Raw genomic sequence first — 7,387 nt, forward strand, 5'->3', positions numbered from 1 at the left:
TAATGAAAAATGTAAGAGAATTTTAAGACTGGATGAATCAGAAGAATCTGTGTACTTGAAGACTGGTCTTTTGAAATTATTCAAGAGGAGAAAAAAAGAAAAAAGAAAGAAAGAAATGAAGAAAGCTTAGAGGATATCAGCAAAAGAAATGATACTTTCCAGAAAGTATCTAGCCATGTAATATAAAAAAATAAACATTTACTGAAGGAGATACAGGAAACACGTACGTAGGACAGTGATGCCTCAGTCCCCTTCAAAGTACCGTATTTTTAGGACTATAAGACGCACCAGACCATAAGACACACCTAGGTCTTAGAGGAGGAAAATAGGAAAAAAATTTGAGCAAAAAATGTGGTAAAATATTTAATAACTTGTGACTCTGCTCTACTGCACCGCCCCCCCCCCCCCAGTAAGCCAGTTAAGCTACATTCAGATTGTAAGATGCACCCCCTTTTCCTCCCAAATATTTTTTTGGGGAAGTACGTCTTGTAGTCCAAAAAATATGGTAGGTACCTTGGGACCTCACACAGTTCTTCCAGTGTATCTTCCACTGTTAAAAAACACTTTCCAAAATCCTTTGTTGAAATTGCCATTAGCTGCCCTGTCATATTTTCCTGATTATCACCAAGGGTCTGAAATCTCTTCCCTTTCAAAGGTGAAGGGAAAAGCCAGAAGTCGCAGGGCATCAAGTCCAGGCTGTAAGGAGGCTGAGCCACCTGAGTGATTTGATGTTTTGCCAAAAAACTGCATGAGATGTGATACATGAGTAGGTGCGTTGCTATGATGAAGCTGCCAATCACTAGTTGCCTACAGCTTCGGCTGTTTTCATTGTGTTGCATCTCTTAACTGACAAAGAACACTGAGATAGTACTCCTTATTGTTTGGCCTGGAGGGGCATATTTGTGATGGACAACACCTTCCCAATCAAAAAACAGTTAACATGGTCTTGCTTTGATCTTGCTGTTACTTTGCCACACCTTCTTCAGGTGTGGAGAACAAGGTGACTTCCATTGGGACAACTGGGCCATTGTTTCTGGATCTTAGCTGTAGACCCATGATTCACCTCTGGTTATGACCTTGAGGAAATCTGGTTCGTTGGTAGCGGTTTGAATCAAGTTATTAGCAACTTCAGCACAATGTTCCTTCTGTTCTGGTTGCAGAAGCCACAAAATGAAATTTGCCACAACACGTTTCATGCCAAGGTGCTGTGTCAAAATCTTGGACAATGTAGTTTTTTGAATCCTCAGGTCAGTTTCTAGTTCTCACACTGTCAATCACTGATCTTTGTTGATTGCAGCCTATACATGTTCAACATTCTCAGGTGTCCTGCTTGTTGCAGGCCTTCCAGAAGGTGGATCACTTTTGACAGATTCTTGACCATCTTTGAAGCATCCGTGCCACACTTTTATCTGAGCCGCACTCATTGCATTGTGCCAGAAATCCTTCTGAATCATTCAAATAGTTTCCACAGAAAAATGTTCAAGCTTATTGCAAAACTAATGTGGATTTGTTGCTCTACTCCCTCAGTCATTTTGAATATGACAGCCACACAGCACACATGCTCACTCAATCATGTCTACCACCCCCAGTGACTAGTACAGTGAAGTTTCATTGTTCATGCATATGCATTCCAGTCCACTCTCCTTGGCTGCCAGATTACAGCCATGTTGTGCAAACCGTTCTCATCATTATTAATAATGGCTGGACTTTTTCCAGACATTATGGAACTTCTAGAGGAGGATAGAAATCTTATTTAGTGAAATAATGGTTAGAAACTTCCCAAATCTTGGGAGAGATATGGACATCTAGCTTCACGAAGCTCAGAGATCCTGAAACAGGTTGTGTAACAGTGGGGAACTGTAACCCACCCCACCATTTGTTTCTGTAAGTGCTGACTCCAACATGCAGCTTGTAGATAAAAAGCATGTTTGCATAAGAATCCCAGGAACTAACTTCAAAAGATTCAGACTCGACCTATATCTCTGCTCTGGGGGATTTGCTGACCTTCAACAGTGGTGCCAGGATGACTAAACCAGGATGATGCATACCAGACCGTCACTTGCCTCACTGGAATGGACTGTGCTCGTCTGCATGTAGAGAACTTTTCAACCCCCTCCCTTGATCTCTTTGTTCTGTTCCCCTCTCCCACCTTATAAAAACCTCTGGCTGATGTGGCTAAATAAAATCTTAAAAAAAAAGAAAGAAAAAAGAAAAAGAAAAAAGAAAACCTCTGCCTGCCTTGAGATGTGGAGATGGGGATTTGAGACATGAGTCCCCCATCTTCCCAGGGAGATGGGCTCTAAGACGAGAGTTTCCCATCTTCCAGGTGGCTGGCATCTGAATAAACCATTTTCCTTTTACATCATACCTGTCTCTCAAGTATTAGCTTTTGGAATGGCAGGGAGCTGGACTTGCATTTGGTTAGAGTTGAACTCAAAAAAGATTTTACAAAGAACATTTTCATTAAAGTATCAAAAATCAAAGAGAATTTTGAAAGTAGCAGGAGGAAATGACTGGTCACTTATAAGAGATCTTCAATTAGACTATCAGTGAATTTCTCAGCAGAAACCTTGAGGACAGGAGAGAGTGGCATGATATACGCAGTGCTTAAATGATGAAATTACTAATCAATAAGGCTTTACTCAACAAAGTTGCCCTTCAGAAATGAAGGAAGAGGAAGGCTTTTGCAAACAAAAGCTGAGGAAGTTCATGTACTACATGTGCCTTACAAGAAATGCTACAGGGACTTTCAAACTGAAATAAAAGATTGCTAATTAGTGATGGAAACATAATGTGAAAAGTGTAAAACTAACTGGTCAAAGAAACCAAATTAAGAGTTGGTTGTTTGAAAATATAACACAAATAGACAAACCTTCAGCTAGACTAAAAAGAGGGAGAGAAAAGATTCAAATTAATAAAGTCAGAAATAAAAAGGAGAAACTATAACTGATACCACAAAAATAGAAAGGATCATAGGAGACCACTATGAAAAATTATATGCCAACAAATGTGATAACTTAGAAGTACTGGATAAATTCTTTTTTAAAAAATTAACATACTACCTACTAAGACTGATTCATGAAAATATAAAATCTGAACGAATAGTGGGTAAGGAGATTAAATCAGTAATTAAAAAACTCCCAACAAAGGAAAGTCCAGGACCAGATGGCTTTCCCGGTGAATTCTACCAAATAAATAAGAAGAATTAATATCAATCCTTCTCAAACTTGTCCAACAACTTGGAGAGGAGGGAACACTTCCAAACTCGCTTTACCAGGCCAGCAATATCCTGATAACCAAAGTCAGACAAAGACACAAGAAAAAATTAGCAGCCAGTATCTCTGATGAACATAGATGCAAAAATCCTTAATATGCCTAGTAATTCTCAAACTGGCCAGCTCTGGTCTAGAACTGAGGTGTGGCAGGCCCAGCAAGGCCTCCAGGGGCAGCACAGCTCGCAGCACCAGTGCCCCAGCCCCCAACAGCCCCAGCGCAGGCCACCACCAGGAGCAGAGCAGGTGAGCAAGTATGAGCACGGGAAGACGGACCATGAAGGTGGTCATATAAGGACCACCTCACTGCTGCTCACAGTGCCAATGGTCAGGGTCCGCTGCAAGGTGGCCCGCACATACAGAAAGGGTAGGAAAAGGCCTAAGACTCTCGTAATTGAGATCTCTAGGGAGGGCAAGATGGGCCTCTCAAGCAGCTCTGAAATGGCCTGAGGGAGCAAGGAAATGAGCCTGGTCTGGGATTTTACTGTAGCTGGGGGTGTTAAAGAAAAAATACTCAATGATACCTGTCAAAGATGGTAAAGCAGGGGTAATTCAGAACCATTGTGAGAGGTATATAGGCCATTGTGATGGGTTTTCACAGGTGAGCAATGAGGCTAGGCTCAACTCTGAGTATAGCATGGGCAAATGGGATTTCATGGCCAGAGGTAGGGTGGGGATCAGTGGATGGAAAGTTACTAAAAAAAAAAACCAAACAAGGGTGAGCGTGTTCTGGCTAAACCCACCTAACAGGATTCTTGGTGCACACAGACCAGGGTGATCAGACGTCATCTGACGGTGGGGGAGAAGGAGCCTGGTCAGATACGGAGGGTGGTCAGATAGGAGGGTGGGGGATTCTGGTTCACCTCCCTCACAGGGCTCCTGCTAAAACTGGATTTTACAACAAGTGTAAAGATAGCCCTGGGAGAAGATTCAGGAGCCTGACAGTTTGGTCAAGCAAAGCATTCTGGCTGGGGGCAGGGCCAGGGCAAGAGTTCTGCACACACGTGGGCTTGTGTGGTTGGAATCTGAAGCCAGTGCCAGGGGAGGGAGCACGGACTTCCTCATCCGCCTGTCCAGGTGCGGACACAGGGGAGAGGGAGGGGGCAGCTTAGCGGTCAGCTAACACCAAACAATGTGAGTCTGACTGCTCATTACAAGGACAAACGTGGGTAAGAAAAATAGGCACTCATAATGGCTTTTTATATAAAGAAATACTGGCCCTAGTCAGGTAGCTCAGTTGGTTAGAGCACATTGCTGATACACCATGGTTGTGGGTTCGAACCCTGGTAAGGGCACATATAAGAATCAACCATTGAATGTGTGAATTAGTGGAACAAATAATTGGTGTTTTGTGTGCACTGTCTCAAATCAATAAGCAAAAAATTTTAAAAACAGAAATTCTAATAGGAGCTCAAGAAATGATCAAAACTGTGTATTTGGAGGTGGCTGGAGGGACCAGGATTTGTGGGCAGTGAGTCTTCTTAAGTTAGACTTTTTCTACCTTACCGATTTATTTAAAATAAGCAGAGAAATGTATATAACCATGTTTTACTATTTACTAGTTTTTCTTTAACTTTTGTACATGGGAACTCCTTCTATGATTTTTTTTAATTTTCTTTTTTTATTTTTTTAAGAGAAGGGAGGGAGAAAGAGGGAGAGAAACATCACTGTGTGGTTGCCTCTCATGCACCCCCTACTGGGGACATGGCCTGCCACCCAGGCATGTGCCCTAGACTGGGAATTGCACTAGTGACCCTTTGGTTCACAGGCCAGCACTCAAGCCACTGAGCCACACCAGCCAGGGCCCATTGTAAGATTTAATTCCTATAAACACTAAGGGTTACAAAAGTGTAACCATACAAAATGAAAATTTCAAATATTTTGGTAACTAAGATGAATCCCAGTTTATCCTTCCTTCATATCTCACAAGGAGGTATTTTCAGGAACAAGTAGCATATTATGAAGTAATAGGCATTTGGGTTTAGTTCCTTAAAGGTAGTAGGATTTTCAAAGAGAAATGCTAATAGGAGCTCAAGAGATGATCAAAACTGTGTATTTGGAGGTGGCTGGAGGGACCTTCAAATAAACTTTGATTTTTTTAAAAGTGAGTTTACCTCACATCACTTAAAATAGAAATTCAATTGCTTTTAGCCTTTTAAATTTCAATGTTCTCCAGGAACATGCACATACAAACACTGATGTAAAAATCAAAAATTGACCTGAGAGTTTAAATACATTCATCTCACATCTTGAGTTTTTCTTGCCTAAAAAACAATTCTATTTAGTTCCACAATTACTTTGACTCAATACCATCATATCTTTCCATCAACTTAAATTTTTAAGCACAAGAAACTAAATATGTCATTTCACACACAGGGAATAAAATTATAAAGTGCTCAGGGAAACTGGGGCCAAAGGGCTGCACTATCCAGTGGATAAAGGATCCAAAGGAAAGAAACGCAGTATTGAAATCAGCTCAGATGAGCCGCCTGCTTCCAATAGGACACAAGGAGAGTCCCTTTCAGAAGGTTCCACTTTCTAGACTCTCCAGGTTGAGACAGAACCCAGTGCCTGGGGACAAAGGGGAGGGACACATGCGTAGCACCAGGAGTGAACTCCAGGAGTTCTAACACCCTCCTCTCCCTGGGAACAATGGAAATGCTCTCTCTCTCAGGCTCCAGCTCCCAGTGAGGAAATGCTCAGCTGGATTCAGTATCAGGTTCTGACTCAAATTAACTCCAAACTCATGAACCCTAACCCAGGTCACAGACTCCTGACTTTCACTGACTTTCTCAAGGTGCATGAATTACACTGAATACACCACATTGTGGATGCAAAACTCCATCCTATGTCCAGAAACAGGCCCCAGGGAACTACAACTAGAACCTCTGAAGGGGCATCACCCCCTTCCCCATGTGCACATGCACCCCCAGGTTTCCAGGGCTGCAGCTTCTCTCAGTGTACAGGTTCCTTGCATGGTGGGTGTGAGCAGATAGGACAACTGCAGGGGGAGGCTCCCCAGGAAGAACAACTGGGCCTTCAGCACTTCCCTGTGCAGGCTCAGAGGGGCCTTAGATACACTGCCCTTCTCTATACACTACTGGAATTGCTTTGGAACACTCTGAGTGCATTTGAACAATCCACCAAAATCATGTAATCCCAGCGTTTATGGGGAAAGGAAGAAAAAGGGTCTTTTACTAGTTCAATTAGAAAATCCCTAATATGTATTTTTTTTTTCAGAAAATGATGTCAGTTATTTCTATTTAGAGGAAAAATAACTGGTTTGTAAATAATTCCCCACACTTTAACACTTCTGCTCTACAAGTCTAAACCTGGAATTTTATTTGAAAACAAGCCCCCCCCCAAAAAAAAAATCTCAGAAACTTACTACGAATACAAAGTAACACTGAAATATTTAGGGTTTTTTTTTCTGAAATTAATCTTTCTTCCCTGTTTGTAACTATTTTGTCTTCCAAGCTCTACTGATGATATATAGTTTACCCCTACTGAAAAAAACCCCCCCCCAAAAAACAACCCATATATTTTCAAGTGACAAAATCGGGGAGGGGACAAAATACCCAGTCAAGTTTCTAAAGAGGACCTCCACCAAGAAGACATCCACCCAAAGGACTTCCCGTAGGATGGCTGTGCCCAGGGAAAGTTCTGGGAGAGAGGAACAGGGATTTCATACAAAGTATTTCAGGTGGTTATTCTTGGCTTTCCTTTCATGTAAGATATTCAGAGAAAAAAAAATAAATCTTTAAAAAGAGCCATTCATGGCTCTGTGGATAAATGCTAAATAGTTTATGTAAATCAGATGACACATTGGCGCTCAGGAACTCGAGGAAGGATCTGGAAATACATAAATGTATATTGCTCCTCCAAGGAAGAAATAGGGTGGGTGAGTGGATGGGGGGAAGAGGGTCGTGGACTTGAGACCCTGTTTCCCAAACATTTGGAAAAATGAGGAGAAATTGTGTCCCACTGAGGCTAAAAGACGTACTGGGGCCCTACAGACTACAGCTCCTCCCACGCACAAACCCTGTGTTTTCCCTCCGTGACCCTCCTGTGGTCACCGCGTGCCGCCTGCGGAGACACAGGGCTTGGGTCGCAGA

This window comes from Phyllostomus hastatus, unplaced genomic scaffold (assembly GCF_019186645.2).
Source record: "Phyllostomus hastatus isolate PE091 unplaced genomic scaffold, TTU_PhHast_1.1 phas_contig_98, whole genome shotgun sequence".
NCBI classification, from domain to species: domain Eukaryota; kingdom Metazoa; phylum Chordata; class Mammalia; order Chiroptera; family Phyllostomidae; genus Phyllostomus; species Phyllostomus hastatus.